At 37.5% G+C, this 23,362-nt stretch overlaps 1 long non-coding RNA gene across 3 annotated transcripts in view; it reads left to right on the plus strand.

The window, feature by feature from the left end:
- The window catches only part of LOC140685782 (uncharacterized), a 281,092-nt gene that overhangs the window by 168,636 nt on the left and 89,094 nt on the right, over positions 1–23,362 (plus strand). The window contains exon 3 of one of the 3 annotated variants that reach the window (XR_012059214.1): positions 22,606–22,963. The exons of the other annotated variants lie outside the window; for them this stretch is intronic. This is a non-coding gene — a long non-coding RNA (uncharacterized lncRNA). Of the gene's footprint in view, positions 1–22,605; positions 22,964–23,362 lie in introns of those variants that run through there. 3 annotated transcript variants of the gene reach the window in all.

Here is a 23,362-nt window from a genome sequence, read left to right on the forward strand (position 1 = left end):
CATTTATATTAAGTTAGAATGTATTCCCTCTGTTTCTATCTTTTGGAAGAGATTGTATATAATTGTTATTATGTCTTCTTAAATGTTTGATGGAAATGGCCAGTGAAACTACGTTGGCCTGGTTGCTTTCTCTTTTTCATGCTCCATTTTATGTTTCATGTTAAAGTCACTGTATTTCTTTCATTTCTACCAACATTAAAATCTACAGTTTGACTTTAAAAGAATACTAACAACAGAAGAAGATTTTATAGAAAACTCATTTTAAGTTGGATTTTTGAGTGTAATCTTAAAGTCTTGGCTTCACTATCCTGTGACAATAAAAAGGTCTGTGTTCTTTTAATACACACATTACTATGATATGAAGCTTTCATCTGTTTAATTAGGGTTTTAATTTTTAAAATATGCCAATTATACTTATAGTTGCCTAGGGATTATTTCTAGTTACTGAAGTAGGGACATTTGAGGAAGAACATAAATAGGATACCAGGCAGGGTTCTTCAAGCATTGGCCTCTAGAATTTTCCTTCACAGCTGATTATCCTTATAGTCCTACCATCTTGCTGCGGCATGTAGAGAAGTACAGAATTCCATGCCGAATTCCTATCAGTCCTAGCACAGTAAGATTGGAAGGACTACATCACTCCTACCACCACTGTGTGTTTACTCTCTTCACATTTTCGGGACTGACCTCAGTTGGTCATTCTAGACCTCTGTGGCCCTTACATTTATGAGGAATAACAGTCTTTCCATCAGTGTCATATGGGTTCATGAATGGTCCACAGAAATCTCCCTGACTCCATTTTAGCAATTAAGCTCTATTATTTCACATAAAGGTAGCCATTGTCCTCACCATGCATCTTGAGTTCCAGAGTGGCTGAATCATACGATGATAAATCATCACAATAGTAATTCTAATCTAGCTACCTAAGCATGGATGTGAGCCTAAGTCTCGAGTTTAGAAATCAGCTTTTCTTATGGTAGCATCTTCCAGGCCATGATAGTCTATTCCTACCCCTTGACCTCAAGATGAAGCATGCCATATCATCAAGACATGTTTTTTTCATTTCTTTTAATATCAAGATGAGATTCTCTTTCTGCAATTTTTTATAAGAGGCGTATTTGATCCAATCAAAATATCTAAGAACAGTCTAATGGTTAATCTTTGTGTCAAGTTGACCAGGCCACAAGGTGCCCAGATATTTGGTTAAACATTCTTTCTGGGTGTGTCTGTGAGGCTGTTTATGGACAAAATTAGCACTTGAATCTGTAGACGTGAGTGAGCGTATTGCCTTCCCCCATGTTGGGGGGCATCATCCATTCTGCTGAAAGTCTGAACAGAACAAGTGGCTGAGTAAGAGAGAATTCTCTCTCTCTGCCTGACTGCTGAGCTGGGACATCGGTTTTCTCCTGCTGTTGCATTACGTATTGCATCGTCAGCTCTCTTTGTTCTCAGCCCTTCACACGCAGACTGGATCTACACTGTCAGGAACCCTGGGTGTCCAGCTTGCCAGCTCCAGATCATGGGGCTTTTCATCCTCCATAATTGTGGGAGCCACTTCTAATAACAAACCTCTTTTTCCCTGTTCTCTCCTCCCTTCCCGCCTCAGGCTCTCTCTGTCTCTGTCACACATACATATTCTGTTTCTTGGAGAACACAACTAATATAGTAAGGCGTTCTGATTGTCTGCATTTTCTATTATGGTGGAAACTTGAAGATATATTTCCCTAAGCAAGTTTTAGGCCCACGAATATTCGAGCTGGAGGGGATGTGAGAGCTACTTTGGATTAAGTGAATGAGATCTAGAGATGATTAGAGACTTGTTTAAAGTCGCAGAAGTGCTCGGGGTGGTAGACCTAAGACATGAAGTAAAATTTCTACACTCAGCTTTGTGCTGTATATTGTACACTGTTTTACTGCTGAGAACAGTGCCATAAATACCGTGCTGACCTGAAAATTCAAAGGATAGAATCTATGTATAATCTCAGCCCTTCCAGATTGTTAAGGTAGTTCCATTGGTGAGCCTTCTGTTTGATTTATTAGTTTTCTGTTTTGTTCGATGGTCCCCAGTGTTATTTTCAAGTATATTACAGAGGCTTGAGAGAATTTATGTCTGTTGCTTTGGTCTTTTTCCTTATAGTGGTATATGGCAAGTAATGAAATTACTTACTGGAAATGATCCTGGATTTATTAACCCATTGTTCACAACTACACTGTATCCTGAGGTCACCTTAAAGATTTTTATTTTCCATGATACTGAAAATAAAAAGGTTACGTTGATTTAAAGTTACTCTCTCATTTGCCCGTCCCTTCAAAACAAAACAAAACAAAACAAAAACAAACCATGTACCAATAGAAGTTAAAATGTATGGAATTGTTGGATACTTTTCTTTGTTTAGTTGTCAGCTTCTTTCCATTAAATATGAATATTATTGAAATAAAAAAGTCAAGATTCTAAAGATAAAGCTGACTCAACAATGCTACCTGCCAAGAAAATGCTTATTGCATCAAAAAAAAAAATGAATGGATGTCTCTTCTTTATGGGTTTAACTCTTAAGGCTTATATTAATTGACAGTCATAAGAAATCGTAAAAGTTATCACATGTTCCTTTGTACAGTTACTCAACACTGGTTTATAACTGGAAGGGTAAACATTGATTCTCTATCCTAAGCCACTTCTTTCCCTCCAGAATTCTGCTTTCTTTTTAACAAAATAAATAACAACCCTGGGAAAAGTGGAGTAACAATTGGCCAGAATTGTAGTTGGTTACTAGCTGCAATCTTGTAGACTACTGTTTTCATGTATTTAAAACTGTTCCCTGTTCCAGGATTATTGAACAGATGGCCTTGGGACGCCAAACCTAGCCTTTGGCTGATGATTGTATGGTTCCTTTTTATTCCAGAGGCTTTTGGAGCCAGTGCATGTCAAGACCATGCTCTCTCTCCTCTGACTCTTGGCCATGGAATTGGGTGTTGATATGGGGCCACAGAGAGCCTCAGCCCTTTGAGTAGACTCCACTTGCCAAACAGCAAGGATTCAGCCTGACCTCAAGCATTTTGAAAAAACTTCAGAGGTGCTTCTGAGGGGCATGATTGAACTCATGATTGAAACTGTTAACTCACAAATGTTCATTTTTCAGGATTTGCTTTGCTTTTTAGCCATGCATACATCTCTGCCATTGAAACACACACTCTTGAGGCCTTCCTTCCATAAAACTTTTCAAAGTTTTCTTAATGACATTTTCCTCTTTCTGTCATTTATTATAAACTTCCACCCACACATCCATTTTTTTTTTCTTTTAGAGAATTACAGGATAGTTGCCACAGCCCTTGCATGTCCAAGAGTTCCAGGAAGATGTGCCATTTTGTTGATGCAAAGTGGTATTTTGGGTTTTTTTTTCTTTCTTTTTTTTTTAACCAATAGACATATTTTCCAGATTGATATAAGAGCAGAGTGGGAAGGGTGTGTAGTTCAAAAACACTTAGGCTTCCACTGAGATAAACCTGACTTCCAGGTTCTGTCTCAACACTAGATATTCGTTATTTAATCTCGAAGAATTTAGTTGCCTCGTGTGGTTAGAAATCCATGATACGTCTTTGTACATGTAGGACATAGAAATACTGAAGACACATAATGAACAAATGGATGTAAATAAATAAACACGAATGTCCTTTACAGATCTTTGAAAGTTCTGGGAAAATACTCATTTCCATTTTTATGTCTTAGGATTTTCAGTAAGAGGCAATGCAGTTTCACTCTGGGCTGTTCATGCACAGTGAGAAGCAGTCTCCCCACCGCGTCTCCATTGCTTCCCGTCCTGCCCTGAGGGTCTCATTGTCATCACTTTACAGATGAGGAAGCTTAAGCTTAGAGTCTAAATGTCAAAATGCTGCAGAGCACTAGGTCTGTGACATAAAGTAATGCTTCTCTGACTCCAAAGCTCTTGTTCTCTTTGTTATATTTTCCTCGCTCTGTCGTGGGGCTTCTCCTAACTCTCCTTTATGTCCTCTGGGCACAGGCAGCATGCGTATCTGTGGTGCTAGCAGGAGTGTCATGGGCTCCACGTGCGTTTTCACTTAACCATCTTACCCGCCGTACAGGATCAATTCTATTTCCATTTTTTATATGGAAGGAAAATGAGGCTCAGAGAGTTTAAATAACATCCAAAGGCCATCCAGCTAATATGTGTCTGCGGTAGGGTATAGGATATGTGGCCTGAAAGCACATGCATGAAGTCATTTCTCATTTTTCTGTACCTTTATTTTTTTCTGTTTACATCCATTCCTGATTTTCCTGCTTTGCTCCTTATTACCCAGCAGCGATTTTATTTTCCTTTGAGTCCTACTTTCCCTTCAATTATTTCTCACAGTGTCTTCCCTTGGCTTTGGGGCTGTAAAAGCTAAGCGAGCTAGATCTGAGTAGAAACAGCTTGCAGTGGTTGGCAGGTAACTGCTGAGCACAGATCCCCAGGGATCACTCAGCCTGTTCTCAGCAGGCTCCACTCCAGCCTCCCTTGTACATCCATTCAGTGCAGGGAGTGGTATAAATTCTTCCTATTCTTTGGAAAGGTGGGAATTATTTCACACACTATTTAAGCTGATCTTAAAAATGTAGTATCTAAAGGCTTATCGTACCATGAACACTCTGTTGCTTGAGTCTTAGGTATTTTTTTAGGAACTAAAAGTAAAAGAAGAATGATTGACACAGTAGGTGCTCAAAGATGTCAGGATGGATTCCCAGATGTTTATGATGGTGAATCAGGCCTGTGAAAAAAAACAAAATTCTAATAGTTCTACTTCTCTCTAGAGGATACATTCTATTAATCACCAGCTTGTAGTATAACCTGAACACGTTATTATGCTTAGTGTTTTAATTATATTATTATATTTCATACTTGCCACAACCTGGTGATTTGTTTATTATAATTCCATTTTGCAGATGAAGAAATTGAAAATGATATTTATAATCTTATGGACATAGTCACATCTTATAAGTGATATTTTTCTGCATTCTAAAATGTCTGGACATGAAAGAATGAGGGCATTGGATGTATGGAGGATTGTGAAAGGCTAACAGGAAAATCTGCCCTCTAAAGTCTACCCTTTTCTAATTCTCTTTTACCTACTGAACTATATGTCGGTCAAAAGCATAAAACTCTAAACCATTTCCAGTTTTGTGGACTGGGTTACTTTGAGCAAAATACTCTCACAGTGTATTCTTTCTGAATGAGCGTCTGTCTCATAAAGACAGGATGTCTGCGGAGCTCACCTCTTCTAAGGCTGAATTATCCCCTCAGCTAACTTTCCTCACAGCTCCAGATAATCAGAAAAGATAATAAGCTAATGACTATGGCTAGTAATTTTCTGTTAGGAAATGTCCCTTTGCCTTCATCTTAGTACGTGGATATTTAAGTGAGGTTTGAAGATGATAATTTTCCCTCTCAAATTCCAGAATGAACTGAAAAGTAGATACTGGTTTCATACAGGTGAGTTGGTTACTGATACAGCTGAAGAGAAGGATGCTGTGTACACCTGAAACCAGCTTCAGAGCTGAATCATCTTTCCTCTGAGGGGGGCTGGACGCCGACAGGGTTGAGGACTTTCTCAGTGGGTTTACAATGTGGGAGTAAGAGTGGGGAAAACAAATCACGTATATTCTGCAGGCAGGCTGTTTTTAAAGGAATCTCTCTCACCTCCACGTGTGGTTTCATGTCTGATCCTGTCTGCTAAATGCATGATTCAGGGCACGAGTTGCGGCTCAGGAAAGAGGGGCTGGGCCAAGTGCGGCCAGTGACTCCTCTTCTAATTCCTCTTGTTTCTGGGGGAGTTTGTGTAAATAGTAAGAAGGCAAAGTGGAATTTATATCCCGAATGCTTTGGGACCATAGACATGTTTTTGATGATGTATGTTTGCTCTTCATGTATCGACAGGAGCAAGGGAAGAGGAAATAAACAGACTCCAATCCTCTTCCCCTCCTCAACTAACTGTCTTCCTATTGTATGGAAACTCTGCCAGAGTGATGCAGGAAAAATGGATGTGGGGCATGAGGAGGGCCATGTTCCAGGCCTCGGCCGAGCCCCTGGGACATGCCCGCCAAGTGTGGGTTCTTGGCTTTGCACAGGAAAGAATGCAAGAGCGAGCCACAGTTGAGTAAAGGTAGATTTATTCAGAGAGATACATTGAAAGGCAAGAGAAAGGCCACGAGGTGTGGAGTTGGGTGCTCAGATTAGAGTAAAAGTAGGTACACACTCCATAGACAGAGTGCAGGCCATCTCCAAACAGAGAGAGAGAGGCAGTGAGGGGCAGTGCTGTCCATTCTTGTGGGCTTTGGTAGCTTCATATTCAAATAAGTGGAAGGACCAGTCTAACTAGCCTGGGGAAGGGGCTGGGATTCCCAGGAAGTTGGCCAGTTCCCACTTTTGACCTTTTGTGGCCAGCCTTGGAACTGCCATGGTGCCTGTGGGCACGTTATTCATCATGCTAATATATTACAATAAGCACATAATGAAGCTCAAGATCTACTAAAAGTTAAATATTCCGCTATCCTGAACCTCAAGGCCTACTGGGGGTTGATTCTTCCACCATTTTGATGTTAATTGCTGTAGCATTCCTTGAATGGCTGTGCCTTGCCCCCTTCCTATCTCAAGAGTGAATTTAGAAAATTACAGCTACATCAAAAGACTGTCTCTTTATGATTCCAAAAACTGAGGTGATTGAATTTTCAATCTGTTGCCACTTCGACTGAAGTTGGAATCCACAGAACATTCATTTAATGCTGGACGTGACATGAAGTGAGGTTAACATGTCCAAAACAAAATAGTGATATTCATACAAGAGTTTGAAGGAGAGACAACTTTATATAATCAGGAAATTTCACTCACTTCCTTCTGTTTAGACGAAGGGCAGCTGGCAGTATTCTTTCTCTTTTTTCTTTTTCTCCCTTTCTGCCCCCACCTCCTGTGATTGGAATGCTACTGAGATCAGTGTCTTTCCTGTCCCTTTGTGGTCCAAGTTCTAGTACACAACATCTCCTCAATGGCATTTTAAGTGCAGTACGGAGCCATTGCAAGCCTGTGGGGTATGGAATGAAGTAGTTTATGTTTAAAGTTGGTTAATGTATGTGATTTTCTGATTCCCTACTCTTCAGATATTAGAAACAAAGTTAGAAATTCTCATTTCCTGCAGTTGACATAATGATCAAGTTAAATGAGATCTTTTGTTCTATACCTGTTATCAGGTTTGTTCACTGCCACCAGTAGGATGTGGAACATGTTGCATCACTCCCCCAAATCCCCTAGTATCATTTTGTAGTTAATATGTACCCTCACCCCACATCTCTGGAAACCACTGAAGTGCTTTCTATTTCTCTAGTGGTACCTTTTCTAGAATGTCATATAAATGGAGTCATACAGTGTGAAGTCTTTTGAGTCTAGGTTCTTTCCATTAGCATAATGCACTTCAGATTGATTCACCTGTTACATGTATCACAAGCTCTTTTATTATAAAACTAGCTGTTTTATTGCTCAGGCGTATTCCTTCAATTTCAGGATGCACTGCATTTTACTTATGAAGCTATCAGTTGAGAGACATTTGCTTTATTTCCAGTTTGGCGTGTTGGGGAGGGAAACATTTCCCTCTATCCTTCTAGGTTCTGTGGCTGGTCTAAGAATCAAGTTAGCATAAGACAGATTAACACGGGAAAAATAAATTTAATTTTCTACGTATGGGAGTCCTGAAAAATATGAGACTCAAGGGCACATAGGACAGTTGAGCTTCTGTGCCATCCTGAGCTAAGGAATGGATAGGGGCCTGGGGCTTCAAAGGACAGGAGGGTAATCACAGCACAGTAAGATGAGCAGATGGTTGGTAATTAGTAGTTTGCCCTGCTTTGCTGGTAGGTCACTCAGATAAAAGGTTGCCTCTGGGAATAGCTTTATTCCGAGCCATGCCCCCTACCTAAATTATTCCAGGTAGTTAAAGGAGAGATAAAAAGCTCTTCCTAGTCTCTTGGGCTTTGTCTTCAGCGCAAAATAATCCACATGCCAAAGTGACGTATTTTGGGAAGGCTCATTCTGAACGCCTTCGGGGCAGTTACCAATAAAGTCATACTCTAAAATTTCACATGAAGGGTTTATGTGACTATAATTTTTATTTCTTTTGGATAAATACTTTTGCAGTGGGATTGCTGGTGTTGTTACCGAATTATTTTCTGAAGTAGCTGTACCATTTTGCATATTCACCAGCAATGCATTAAGTGATCCAGTTTCTCTATGTCATCACCGGAACCAGATTATGTCACTTAAAAAAATGTATTCTAGGAGTTAGTAGAGAATCGAATCGTGGCTTTCAGAAGATATATCTACCTGGAACTTCACAAAGAGACCTTTATGAGCATAAGGGTGTTTGCAGATGTAAATAAGGGAAGAATCTCAAAATGAGATTATTCTGGAATAGGATGGGGTATAAAACCAAGTTAAGTCCTTATAAAAGAAGAGAAGGGGGAATAAACAGACTTACAGGAAGAATGGCCATGTGAGTTGGAGGCAATGATGGAAGCAAAGGTCTGTAAGTCAAGGGCTGCCGAGAATTACCCCTAGCGGCAAGCAGTTAGCAAGAGATATAAAACAGATTCTCCCTTAAAGCCGCTAGATGGAAGCAACCCGCCAACACTTTGATTTTGGACTTTTGGCCTCCAAAACTATAAGATAATATATTTCTATTGTTTTAAGCAGCCCAGTTTGCACTAATTTGTTAAGGCAAATTAACAAAATAGGAAACTGGAACACCGTTCAAATTCAAACTAAGTGTATCTCATTGTGATTTTAATTTACCTTTCATCAGTGAGTGAAGCTGAGTGCACACATATGAACACACAACACACACAATATGTAAAGGGTCTGTTGAAATTTTTGCCCCTCTGTATTTTTTTTTATTACTGAGTTTGAATGTTATTTATACATTCTGCGTACAAGTCTTTTATTATGTTTTTCAAACATTTTCTCCAGTATGTCATTTACTCCTTTATTTTCTTATCATTGAATTTTGGATAGCAGAGTTATCAATTTGTTGATGTTCAATTTGTCATTTTGTTCTTTTTGTGTGTGTGGGTGGGTAGGTGGGTGTGTGTGTGTGTATGATTTTTGAGAAATTTTTGTCTAAACCCAGGTCTCGATATTTCTGTTGGATATGATTCTAGACATTTTATAGTTTTAGGTTTTACATTTAGGCTTATGATAAATTTAAGTTAATTTTGTTTATGTAATGGTTGTGGGTCAAGGTTCATGTTTTGCATATGATGATTAAATGATTAAATAATTATCCATTTAGTAATATTTGAGGGCTAAAATCTACCATTTTGTTAGTTGTTTTTTTCTATTCCACTTTTTAAAAATTATTCAGTTCCCTTTTTCTGCCTGCATTTGGATTAAATTTGTGTGTTTTTAAAATTTCATTGTATCTTCATTAGTGGCTTTTTACTTATTTTTTATGTGTTTTTTGTCTTGTTTAGTATAGTTTTGCAATTGTCCTGGTTTTTATAATATGATTTTCTAATTAATTACAGTCTACTTTTTTGAAGAACAATGTGCACATTGGTAGAATTAAAATGATAATTGAGGAGCACAAAATTTATTTATTATTTTAAAAATCGTGCTTGTTTCCTTTCCCACCACCTATTATATGAGTCAGGCTTCCAAAAAGTAACAGGCAAAGACTTTTTGGCTTGTTGATCACTGTGTTACGGGCTGTGGGAGATACCGTTGGAGGGGGAGCTTATGTGTTATCAGTTCACGTCTACGTGTCCAATATGTGGCATGACAGGTGTCAGATAAATACATTTTAAGGTTTTCTGCAGTTTAGTGTAGGCGTTGTGTTAAAGTAACCCAAGGTAAGACACTCTTTCTTGAGTGTAAGAGAATGGTCTTTTCCGCATTCTTTGCTTAATTAAACATTGTCCCTATTTACAGTGTATTTAAATGTGTGAATCAGAGTTTTGTTGATACTGAGCAACCAAAATGGAACCCAGAAATAATTAGTGTGTTACAGGCTTTATAATAGTGTAACACTCATAAATACCCTTCCCCAAATTCAAAATTATTCACTAAAATGAGCTTATTTTTCTATATGGTTTCTTATTACATAAATGTTATTCTTGTCATTGCATATAATATTTTAATTTTATTATATTATTAAAATCCTTTTTCTGTTATGTAAAATTATTTTGTTTATTAAAAAGTTCTCTATTATGCACATTTATGTATAAAATGCATAAAATTACATAAAAGGAGCATTTGACAAACATATTCTGCAATAAGAATGTAAAATCCATGGAGGTACACGGTTTCTAAGATATTCTGAATTTTAATCTTTATTGATTTCCATGTCATGGGAAGAAATTTTAAAAAAATGAACTATATAAAGGTACTATATTTGCAGTGTTGAGTTGCTGGTAAGTTTCCTCAGTGAGGTCAGCTTCACACTGAGGTATAGAAAGTCCTTGCTTGTGGATGTAGAATATGGTGATTTCATTAAGGAGGCCAAAGAAAGGCTTAAAGGGAATAGGTAAGAACCCACGGGTAGCAGAGAATATATTATGAAGATGAAAAATTTTAACATAAAACGTTAAAATTGAAAAATATGTACCAAAGCTGGCAAGTTGGAATTAAGGCTATGTGAAGACCTGGGTAAGCAGGGTCAGAAGCCCTTGGCACAGAGAAGTTAAAGTTACAACATCCACGTTGGAGATCATGGAACAGTAGATCCGGAGATGCAGGGGAAAGAACCGAATTTTCCAAAGTGGTTACTCTGTGCCTTAGATGTGACTAGGTTAGATCACAAAAGTTACCACACATGTTACCACGTGGGAAGATTATGAGGGCTTTGGGTCCATCCCTCCGAAAATACTTTTGGAGTCTGCAAAAAATTTTCTAATGTATGACCAACTGAAGTTCTGCACATCAACGAACTAAGTCTTAAGCTGTAGTTAGGGCTTTTTAGGCAAAACCCTTGGTTACCAGCTTTCTGAAAAATACTAGGTTCATTCTTATTTCCTTTATTTGTGTAAACAAAGAATGATTCTGGCAATTTTACCAAAATGAAACAAAGATTTCCTAATTATTTTCACTGAAAAGTATCACAGCTTCACAAAAGGCAAAACTCATAATCAATAAACTTGACAATCAAACAAAATTAACTGCCATTTCTGTAGTAATTCTGCGACAGATGGTTTCCTCTTTCCTTCTCTGCTTCCTAGATTAAGCTTGAAGGGAAAGAAAGACTTAAACATGGATTTAACTTGATTTAGTTGAAGTTAAGTTATAATGCAGTATTATGATAAAAATTAGTTACTTGGTTTTCTGGAACATGAAGATATTTGTCAAATCAGATAATTTTCAAAATTACATATAAAAAATTAAGCATCAGCCTCATGATGAAAAATGTATTTAAAATCACCTTTTACAATTATTTATTTTATAAAATATATTTCTGTTCTGCACTACCATTTCAACTTTCTTTGCACAATTACAGTGCCTTGGAGAAGAATAAGAATACAGGCAGTACTGTTTATAATGAAAGCAGTTCCAATGATGTTATTAATGGCATCTTTTCAGCCTGTCTCACATTTTAGGTGTGATGTTAAATGGATTTTCTAAAATCCAGGCCAGCGTTGTTATTAAGCATTGCAGCCCTTCTCTGGGTACAGAAAGGGTTCTCCAATATGTTAGAAAATTATCTTTTTAAATCTGTCTGTGTGACCTTTGGAAAGTAAAAATCAAATCTATTGGATTTATCATACACCTCTGGAAAAATAAGGCATTAAACTAGATTATTACTAAAGTCCTTGCCGGTTCTAATATTCTGCAACACTGACTTAGAGGAACATTTTCTCTTAACTTAAGGAGAGATAACTGACCTTTCTAGAGTGGCAAGTTGTGCAAATAGTATGCTGGGCATTTTACCTTCACTTTTTCATTTAATTTCTCTCTGAATGTTGCAAAGCTTTTTACAGATGAGGAAATTGAAGCTCAGGGAGCTTAAATAGCTAGCAATCTACTCCAAAGCCCATGTTTTTTTCCCACTGCATTGGAAATAACACATTTTTCCCCCGGTGACATGCAGATCGGAGTATATAATAGAGCTGTGAGGGACACAAAATGTATCAAAAGTATTATAATTAGTAGCATTTATACATGAAATGTTAAAAACAATTTTTATTTTGAAATTTCCTGTCATAAGCGATATTTAGTTTGATCTTTATGCAGTTCCCGTGGATTGCAGTGCGGTAGTGGAAAGAGCTCAGGGTTGAACCCAGAAAGCCCTGACTGAAAACATCACATTTGTTGCTCCCCAGATCTATTATTTGATCACAATGTTGTTTCCCTGAGCTAAACTCCAACTTCATGGTATTCCCATTGTACTTTATCTGTAATTCTGTTGTGGTAATCATGTTTTGATTTGTTTGTTGTTCAGTCTATATGTGACCGTCTTTTCAACCAACATATTTTGAACATTTAGAGGACAAAAACTTTATGTTGCTGATGAATAAGAACAAACATGCATTAGATGAGTCATAAAAAAAGTTTTGTTAAGCTGTGTTGCGGTTCTCTCTATGGTAGACGTAAACACTAATGACCAGAGAGACCAGCTGCAGTAAGTCACAGAGAGAATGTCAGAGACAGATTTGGAAAACCATCGTTCTACTGGTAATAAGGGGACACTTATGTCACATGTACTTTTTACATAAGCCCCAGTGTTGTTCTTTGCTGTTTTTGCACAGTGGGCATTAAGGAGGATTATGTCTTTGAAACTGCCATTTGTGATTAAGAATAAACAATAACCCTGCTCATCACTTCTGTGTGCACAGTTGGGAGACAGCAGTCACCTTGAAGGAGCTTTCCGTGATTATGGGAGGAGTCAGTTAGGGGGCTTTTACTTTATCAGTATGCAAATATAAGTTGCGTAGATAAGCAGTTGCTTGGGTGGAAGGGTGTAACTGATTTGCTGTGGCTTGGAGAAAACTGCCTGCCATTCCCAAGAGCCCTGGGCACAGGTACTGTTGAGAGGAAATGAACCATTCATATACAGAGCACCCTGACTTCCAGGAAGGAAGGTCACAGGATGCCAGTCCCAGGTGAGGAAAGCTATTTGTATGAACTGAGTGACCCTATAATTGATCTGCTGGGAAGAAAAAGATAACAAGGGTCTGAAAACAGAACTCCATAAGAGAGAAATCTGAACTGGTACCTGTGCTGGACACAGAGGCTTGGTGAAAGATGGCTGGTGAGAGCCTGTGAAAGTTAAACAAGAAATGGCGAAGGGGGCTGAGCAGAGTCAATGGAAAGAGCTATACCTGTGAAGCCTGACAAGACGCAGCGTGATGTTGCCAAGAGGAGTTTGTTTTTGCAAAACTGTTATTGTCACAGACGGCATTAGTCAGACTGTGTGGAAACAGTCCTTTAAATGGCACCTTGTAGCAACAGCCAAAGCACTTACGGAAATGGGTTGATTTAACGTTTTCTTGAGAGAATAAAAACTTCCTCTTAACTGGGAAAATGGGTGTTTGAATGTCAGTTTTTAAATGTAGAAGATGTTAAAGCGTCTTTGTTTTGGGGTAGTTGAGCCTTTCTGATACTTAGCATTCGTCATGCCGGGGCAGGCAGAATAAGGACACAGGGGCCATTGGGGTCAAAGAAAGCTTGTTAGTACCCTTTTAAGTTGAAAACTTCTCATTTGACAACTAGGTCGGGTGGAAGATAGGTTTCTCTTCATTCCAAGTTTGATTGCACCGGTTACCTCTGCACCTGACAGGCAAGAGGCATACTTCTGGTCCACAGTGGATCCAATCTCTGCCTTCAAGAGACTTACCTCTCCAGGAGTAAGCTTTGCCCATAGAGAGCCATGATTAGATGTATAAAGAAGCTGTTTGGAATAATCACTAGGAAAATCTAGGGAATTTTGAAGAAGGAAAGGATTCCATCCAGTTAGTGTGAATGTTTCAATAGAGGGAATCGTAACTGAAAAAGTCCATGAACAAGACATGGAATCCAACAGAAAAAGAAAATAGGGGTCCTACTCAGTTCTCCATTCTTTTTTCTTAGGAACCAAAGAGAATGTGATGTTTTCACTATTTTCCTTGGCAAAGTGCTTTTGTACGTAGGAAAAAAAGTTTATGTGGCAAAAAATATATACATAACATATAGATATTAATTCATATATAGAGAAACAAACTTATTCTGCAGAAACCAAGCCAGTTTCTTTGCATATAGCAATTATTTTCCCTCGAAAACTAAACTACTTTACAGAAATGAGGCAGTAAGTTTTAGGAGCATCTTAAGTCGAGTATTATAGCTTTAAAAATGTTTTGGAATCAAATTCAAGACTGCGGTATTCAGTAGGTTTTAATTTCACTTCACTGAAATGGGTTTTTCATTATTTTGGTGCCATTGAAGGCAAACTCTCAGAAACTGCTGAATGATATGTCTCCTTTTGGTAAGAGAATCATTGCTTGCTGCTCTGTCTTGTGAATGTCTGAGCTCTCCTCCTGCTGAATATTTATTCTTTTAATGGATTTTAATCTTCATTCAGATTGTCAAGAATAACTGTATATAAAAGGAACTCAGTATAAAGAATGGTAGTCTTTGTATTTTTTTCCCCTTGTACTGAATCTGTAAAGGAATGATTGCAATTGTTACTTCCTTCCTCTTGGTGAGTCTGCATCAGCTTTCACCAGGCCTCTGCTCTCCTGGGAGTTACAACAGTGCTAGATGCTGGTCTAACAGACCATGGGAATAAATGCCTCCATAATCACGCCATATTTTAATTTAAATATTTTGCACAACTGCTTTGCATTAACATTTTTGGAAACAAGTTTAATGAAATCCTTCTTTACTAAAGTAAAGCTTAATTCAGAATGCTCACTAAAGCTGTTGTCCATGTAGCAAATGACAAAGTCCACTGTTGCAGGCACTGATTACATACCAAAGACTGAGGAATATTTGAAGCATGTTAAATCCTCCTTTCTGCCCTTCCCCCACAAAATAATATTCCTCAGTCATACTATCATTAGTTTGTATCTCACAATTCCAGAGAGAAAATAAATAACCTAACATAGTTAGGACCTGAGATAATCCCCGTATCTGAGTCAGCCTGCAATTCTCTGATAGGTAAATAATGCAAATACAGATAAATGATAATGACAGATATGATGTGATTCCACTGGACTTACTTTTATATAGGGTTGAACATCAGACATTGTAAACTACCTTAAGGCCTCAGCAGAGACTATTTCGTTTAGAAGGATTACAGGAAAATTCTGAATTTTGCTTCTTCAAAAGAAAACTAGGAGCATTCTTCAACTGTGAGAAGGAAAAGTTGTGCTAGTAGCCATACCCTCCTTTTCACCTTGCACCTTAGACTATTCCGAGCAGAATTTAACAGCTCTGAGTAGCTATGTGGATTCAGGTGGGCTTGTTTAAGATCATTGTTAGAGTTCCCCGATCCAGACTGTAATCGTGTGATTAGCTTTTGCATGGAATACATTTGTTTATCCTTTTTACTTTTTATAAGCTGAGTGTGTGTGTGTGTGCGCGTGTGCGCAGGTGCGCGCGCACGTTTACTGTAATTCAAATCGGTTTCAGGGGAGGGGAAGAATAGGAGTGATTTAATCTAAATTAATTATGTTAATCTTCAGTGAAATACAAGGACGAGAGAGTTATGGTACTTTAGAGATGAAAAGCCCAACTTTCAGACAAGTTAAATAGTTCCTAGTGTCACTTCATTACAGGGATTCAACCCAAGTGTCCAAGTGCTAACTCAGTGCTTTCCCCACTCTGCCGGCTGAGCAGCCTTGAGGAAATAAGGACAATAAAGACACAAACCTAAACGCTCATCAGAACAGTGTCAAAAATATGGTGCCATAATTGCCTTCGCTATTAATTCTTGTTAGGGTTTAACAGTTGTCTTTGTCTAAAGACCCAACTGGATGAAGTTTTTACTTAAAAAGAAAATAGGCAAGAGAGAAATAAAAGTAGTGAAGAAAGATGGTCAAAGTCAGGAGGGTAGTGAAGCAGAGGGCAGATGATGGCAAATGCCCAGTGTCAGCCTAGGGTGATTTGAGTCAAGTGCCAGGCTTGGACGAAGCTGCACAGTCCCAGGTGCAGATTAATTTGTTTCCCTAAGTGCCTCAGGGGCTTTCTCCATGGAATTCTGCCTCTTGGGAAATCTTCCTTCCTTTCTCCTTCACTTTGTTACTGCATCCTCTAGCTGTGGTCCTGGCCAAGCAGGTCACCCAATGCCCGGAGCCCAGAAAGTTCATAATGCTGAAAAGAGAGGAAAGTCTTTTATCTTATTTGTTATCTTTGAGGCTAATTAGTATGCAAAGGTCCCAGAATCTACTCTGTTTTCAACTGTCTGTGAAATAACCAGGACAACTCGGTTCAACCCATCCTTTTTCCCTTGAGATACCCATAGGTAAGCTGTGTGAGTGATGTGCATTTTCCTAAGGCTATTTTAGCTAGCTGGCAGGAGCATTAGAGGCAGGTCATTTATGTGAACACAAGCAGTGTAAAGACTGTTAAAATTATGGAAAGTTTCTATAGCTTGTCGTAAAAATAAAACACTCCTCTAGTACTGCTCCAGAATAGCCATGAAATTGAATGCCTGTTGATGCAGGGAGAACACAAGGTACATGATTAATGCTGAAAGAAAGCACTTGAAAAATTGAAGATTTTGCATTTAAAGATCCAGATTTCTAGCTTTTCTTGAAAAAGTGGAAGCTCTAACAAAACTTTGGGCTACATTTTAGCATGACATTTTTCCAACTGAACCTGGACTAAACATTGGATGTCCCTTTAGGTAGAGAATGAACTGTCCAGTTTTCTGCAGTCCCTACTAAAAGCACAATACAATCATTTCAACTTGAACTTCGTTATCTTCTCTCAGTGATGTTAATTATCACTTCTTCTGGTTATTGGATTTTAATTTATATTACCCACATTTTTATGATGGGAATCTAAAAGATCGGAGAAAGTAAGTAAGACTCCAGGATCAGATGATCATTAGAGTTCAGACACAGGTGCCTGTGACATATCCTGAAGATGTGAGTTAGAACCATGGCTGAATACTTACTCTGAAGGAAACACTTTTTATTGAGTGTTATGGGGGTCTGAGTGTGAGACTGTGAGTCCCTCCCAGGTAATATGAGTCAGTAGCCCCTCTGAGACTCAGCTTCCTCAGTTGTTCCTTCCCACAATAATATTCTGTGTTTCTCTCTCCTCCTTTCCAAACTGCAACACACCTAGCTATGAGTTCCCTCCGAGAAATTTCCTACAAGTTTAGGATTCTTTATGCTCAGACTTCTTCATCCTGGCCAAACTTTCTCCCTTGGTTCAATTGTCCCCTCCTTTCTGAATTCTTTTCTGACCTGTATAGATAGAATAAATTGTGTTTTTTTGTCTTTAATGTTATGATTGTTTTGCTATATTATTCACCATATTTTATTAGAGCTCCTTGTTTATGTTTCTTTGTATTTTACTAGATTTTGAACTACTAACAATAGGCATTTTGTGCTGCATTGAATTCCTGGAAGCTACCACAGCATATGGCAATTAAGAACATTTTGAGTAAATTGGTAGGCTGAATAAAGTAGCATATCAATAAAATAATACATGCAGTTCTGTGTTAATCTTGAGTTATTTAATAGTCAATTATTTTTATAACCAATTCCTTGGTTTTATTTCAGTGTTTTGTGTCTGAGTGCCATAAGAACAAATAGTTGAATATATTTGAAATAATCAAAATTTTAAGTTGCTTAATAAGGCAAAAATTGGTGAGATTAAGATAAATATAGATCAGAGTTGTTACGCTGAAAGCTATTCTAATAACATATGAATAGTTTTAAAGATTTGGTTTCAAGAAGCAAGGGTACTACTGCTTTTGTATCCAACTAGTGAGTGAATTAAACTTTGTATTTTGCATCATGTGACTGTAAGAATCAATTCTCAAACGTATCATGTGAAAAAAAGAATCAGACCTGAATTACCATGCATACCTATCTGGACTTTTAAATAAGCTAAGGGGACATTTATTGAACATATTCCCCACTCTTGCAAGACTAGGAGATGAAAGGCTAAAGACATTCCTTTTTTTCAATGATGAAGGGTGATAAGTCAACAGAACTTTGTAATTAAACATCAAAAATGATATAACAGTGGTATTCTGTTAATTAGCTCTGTGTCCTTTGGTAAGTGTTGTAATCTACTTGTTTTAATGGCTTCATCTGTGAAGCAAGTTAATTGAATTAGATACAATTCGGGGATTCTTTTAGCTCTAGGACTTAAACCACTTCTATGGAAGGATCATCTAATTTCTTTAAATCCAAACATGTTTCTGAAAGCAGAGTAGATATTAGCTTTTTAAATATTGTTAATATGTGTGCAAATCTACAATTCCAAAATGATATTTGAGGCATCCCAGAGAACCACGGAGAGGACTCTGAGGGACAATTTAATTGTTTTGAGAAAAAGGGAGAGATATTCAATATCTATAGGAACTACGCTAGTTTGAGATACTTCATAGTTTCAACATTGGATCCAATTGGATATTTTTCAGTGATGCCATAGCTTTGTGAAGCTGGGTTTTCACTGGTTGCTATAATAATAAGCGAGTACCAATATAAAGCAAGAAAACCAGAGTGGAATAGCAAATAAAGATGATGGTGTCTAATCTGATTCCAAGGCTTGAGAGAGAGTACAGAGCCCAAAAGGCACATTTAGTATCAGTAATTATGATTATTTAAGAATGAAATTCTTCTCATATGACAAATAATTTTTTAGAACCCTACTTAGCTATTGGGATATAAATACTCACTACATTTTTGAAACTTTTTAATAAATAAATGGAACTGTTAGGTACTTCTTTGACCTAAGATGTGCCATGAAAAAAAAAGAAGTACTAAGATGTTAAAGACACCAAAGTTTGAAAACAACTGGTATAAGTCACTTCAAATAGATTTCTCTGTTATCATACAGAAAGTGAGTACAGTATTTTTTATAATAGCCATGTTGAAGTCAAACTTTCATTCAACAGATACAAATATTTGTTTTGAGAATATATATATAAATATATACATATATATACACACACATACACATGTAGTTCGGTAACTAGTTAATGGCTGGCTATTCCATGGGTCTACATTATCTACACTGTTGGTACCAAGATTCACTAATTGTCATTCCCTAATCCTTTTGCAAAGAACATATTCCTATAGAAAGGTTAAATAGAAAAGAAACAGCAGCTGCTAAACAGTTTCCATGATTATGGAAATGAGGTGTGATCGCCATTCTCCTGGTGAATTGCCAGTATGTCCAGCTGGTAGAAACAAGTGGCCAGCTAGGCGTAGAAAGGGGCACTGTTGATTTTTACCAAAGACTTGGAAATGAAGCTTTTATGATGTGAATAAGGCATTTTTCTATGCATATACTCTATTGTCCAACTTCTCTTTCCTTATCAAAATGTTGTCTAGTCATCGAAGTAAACACAGGGAGCACAGACATGATGTAAAATAATTACAAATAATTTATAGTTTTATCACTTTTATGCACTGCTAACATGTTGAAGGGTACCGTTTAACTCTTATTGCTTTCCCATTAAAGGATGTTTTGAAATACTACTGCAGTCATGCTGACTGTAAAATTATTCCATTCTTCACCACAAGCATTTTCTGCATAAGGATGTACTCTTTATAAAAAATTGTTTAAATTATGGCATGTTGTTCTAATAAGCAGAATTACCATAAATAACTAAGCTATTTTTAAAATTATAAAACATTAAGTTTTTGTTTCAAGAATCTCACTATGGTAACTATTGCTAGTATCAGTTAAACATGGTGGATATATAGGTATATTTAGTCGACTCTCCAGAATCCACCCTAAGCTGACAATAAAATAATGAAAAACACATAACCTCAAAATTAAAGTGGGAGAGAATGAGGTAGAAGATGACAGCAGATAAAAGATTGAGAGAAAAGTCTGGAAATTGTAAGATGGACGGATGATTTGTACTTTGCTTATGAGATTGGAGAAAGCAGAATCTTAAACCCACAGCAACCACTCATTTCAAGGGGAGTTTGGAAATGTGCTTTCTCAATATTCTGAATAAGAGCAGCTTTGGATACAGGGATAAAAGGCAACACTGAAAGAAGTGGGGATCTATCTAATAAAAAATATATTTATATATTATATATACATAGATAAAAAATTCAAAATTTGAGTTACTAGTGTCAACAATGCCCCTTCAGTAATTGATATAATATATAGAAAATTAATAAAAATATATAAGACTTAAGAAGCACTATTAGCCAACTCAACTTAATTGAAATCACTCCACTGCCAACAGAAAATACATTTTATTTTCAAATCGAAGTGAAACAGTCATCAAGATAGACCATATGGTGGGGCAAAAAAGGGCTCTCAATAAGTTGAGAAGATTGCAAATGTACAGAGTTTATTTTAGAATCACAAAATAACCTGGAAATTGATAACAAAACAATATGTGTAAAAAATCCCCAAATGTTTGGACAACTACATGTAAGTAACTGAAAGTCAAAGAAGAAATCAAAAGGAAAATTTAAAGATTTTTAACTGAAAGAATATTTGTGGGATGCAGCTAAAAAAGTGACTAGAGGAAAATTTAGTGCTTTCAATTATTATATTAAAAGAGAGGAAAGGTTTAAAACCAATGACCTTTAGAAGCTGGAGAAACAAAATAAAAATAACAACATCAACGGAGAAAAAAATAAAAAATGAAAGTTGAAACAGATTAAAGAGAAAAAACCTAACAATAGAGAAAATTCAGTGAAAATGAAAGTAGCTGTTCAGAAATCTTGAACTAAATTCATAAACCTCTGGCTAAACTGATCCAAAAAGAAAATACAAGAGAAAACACAGATTACCAATTTATGGAATGAAAGAATGGACTTCACGGGCTTCTACTTCTGGAATGGTGGGTGAGAAGAGGGGCACACTCTCAAAAAAAAATAAGCATTAAACCAGAAAAAAGGTTACCAAAACTGATCCTCTATAATTTCTGAAAATTTTTCTAAGGGTGTACTGCAATGTAAAATGTAAAAACTTTTATTCAAAACATTCTAATTAACATCAGTAAGAATGGCAAGAGTCATCAGAATTTGATCCACAAACCCTTCTGTCCCCCCCCACCGGAGTGCCATCTTACGGAAACTACTCTTGGGGGTTTATGGCAGGAAGGGGTAGCCGAGCAGCTGGGATGGGGGAAGGAAGTTCCTGTCACCTTCAGGTTCCCAGTCTGCGTTTCACTACGGGAGAGGAGGCCGCTAGTCCTGCCCATGTGTCACAGCCGCGTGATGCAGAAGCTCTTCTAGCTGGTACAGCTTAGAGGACTGAGACAAAGCGCCTCTCCTCCACCCAGCCCTTGCTCCTGGCTAGAAGTTCTGCTTTAAACCTGGCAGGCTGAGAATACTCAACCTCGGTCACCCCTGATCCAGCACACTTACAGGGTGGAGGTCCCATGCCTCCGTGGACAAGCTGAGAGGAACAGGGGCTGTCACTGCCACTGCCCCCAAGCACCCACTCACAGAGCAGGGGTGTCACTCTGTGGGTGGCAGGGCACTGCTGTTGAATCCCATTCCTGTGCGGTGTTGCAGAGCTTCTGCTTAGAGGTAGCGATTTCTCAGAGCTCAGCACCTTTGCCCAAGGGTACAAACCTTGTCTGAAACAAAGTACTGAAAATTCCATGCCTGAGGGTGTGTGACAAAAGTTTTTTTTTTTTTAACTCAGTATGTATGGTTCAGTATGATGCAGGGAGAACAAAGTAAAAATCTAGAAAAGGCAAAACCAATCTATGATGGCAGAGTCAGAGTATTGATTTCCATTAGCAGTGACGGCCTGAGGAGAACTTCTGAGGTGATCTTTGTTTTCCTTCTTTAGACATTAGTCCACCAGATACAAGCATTTTCCAAAACTCATCAAGGGTGTACTTTCACTTGTGTATTCAAATGTATTAAAATTTACCTCAATTTAAAAATGTAAACAAATGGTGAAGTCTGTTTAATGATTTGAATGTTAAATTATTCAGAAAAGAGTGCACCAATGTCTACAATTTACTTTGAAATGCACGGAAAATAACTTAGATTAATGGAAGGGTGGGGGATATGTAGAGAAATAGACCTGTGATAAAAAGTATGCTAACAGTACAATCGAGGTGCTGGAATACAAATATTCCTAGTAAAATTTTTCAACTTTGTTTTATGTTTGACTTTTGTTCTTGATTATGGGAAGATCAAACTGACAACATAAAGTTTTTCTGACAACATAGAACTGAAACTTACATATTGACACAATGGAAAAATGACAGTGGAAATGTAAGGTGATTCGAACACTTTGAAAAACAGTTTGTCAATTTAGTTAACATAGTTAACATACAAATTAACCATACCCATAATTTCATTTATTTTTATGAATTTACCCAAGGAAATTGAAAACATATGTCCAAAGGTCAGTGTCTTAGCTTGTGCTACTGTAAGAAAATATCATAGACTGGGTGGCATAAATAACAGAAATTTCCTTCTCACAGTTCAGAAGGCTCAAATTCCGAGATCAGGATGCCAGCATGGGCTTGCTGTGGTGAGAGTGCCATTCCTGGCTTGCAGATGGTCATCTTTCTGCTGCACTGTCACACGGCAGACAGAGTGAGCAAGCCCTCTCGTCTTTCTGCAGGGGCAGAAAGGACCCACCCTCAGGACCCCATACAAACCTAATCACCTCCCAAATGCCTCATCTTTGAATACCATCATATTGGGGGTTAGGGCTTCAACATACGAATTTTGGGGGACAAAATTTAGTCCAGAGCAGTCAATATAAAAATATTTGTGGCAATTTTATTTGTGAAAGCCTATAAAAATAAACCAATGTCCAGCAGGTGAATAGATAAACAGATGGTGATATATTATTATGGATAGTATTTAGTAATAAAGAAGATTGAATTATTTCTATATGCAACAACAGGGATGAATCTCAGAAACATTATGCTGTGCTAGAGAAGCCAGGCAGCAAGAATATATATTGTAGATTCCATTTATGTGGAAGCCTAGAAAAATATATGATAGCAGCTGGTCTTTGGCTGCCTGGGACCTTACTTGAGGGACTTGGGGAGGAGGCAAGGGGAATTTTGGGGATAATAACAATGTTCTATATTTTGATTATGGTGTTGGTTATACAACTATACAGAGTTATCTAAGTTGAAAGGCATATTTAAGGTATGTGACTATTCTATCTACATTACATTTTAGTAAAACAGCTAAAGAATAATGTGGGTAATAAGGTGTTCTGGA

This window comes from Vicugna pacos, chromosome 15 (genome assembly GCF_048564905.1).
Source record: "Vicugna pacos chromosome 15, VicPac4, whole genome shotgun sequence".
NCBI classification, from domain to species: domain Eukaryota; kingdom Metazoa; phylum Chordata; class Mammalia; order Artiodactyla; family Camelidae; genus Vicugna; species Vicugna pacos.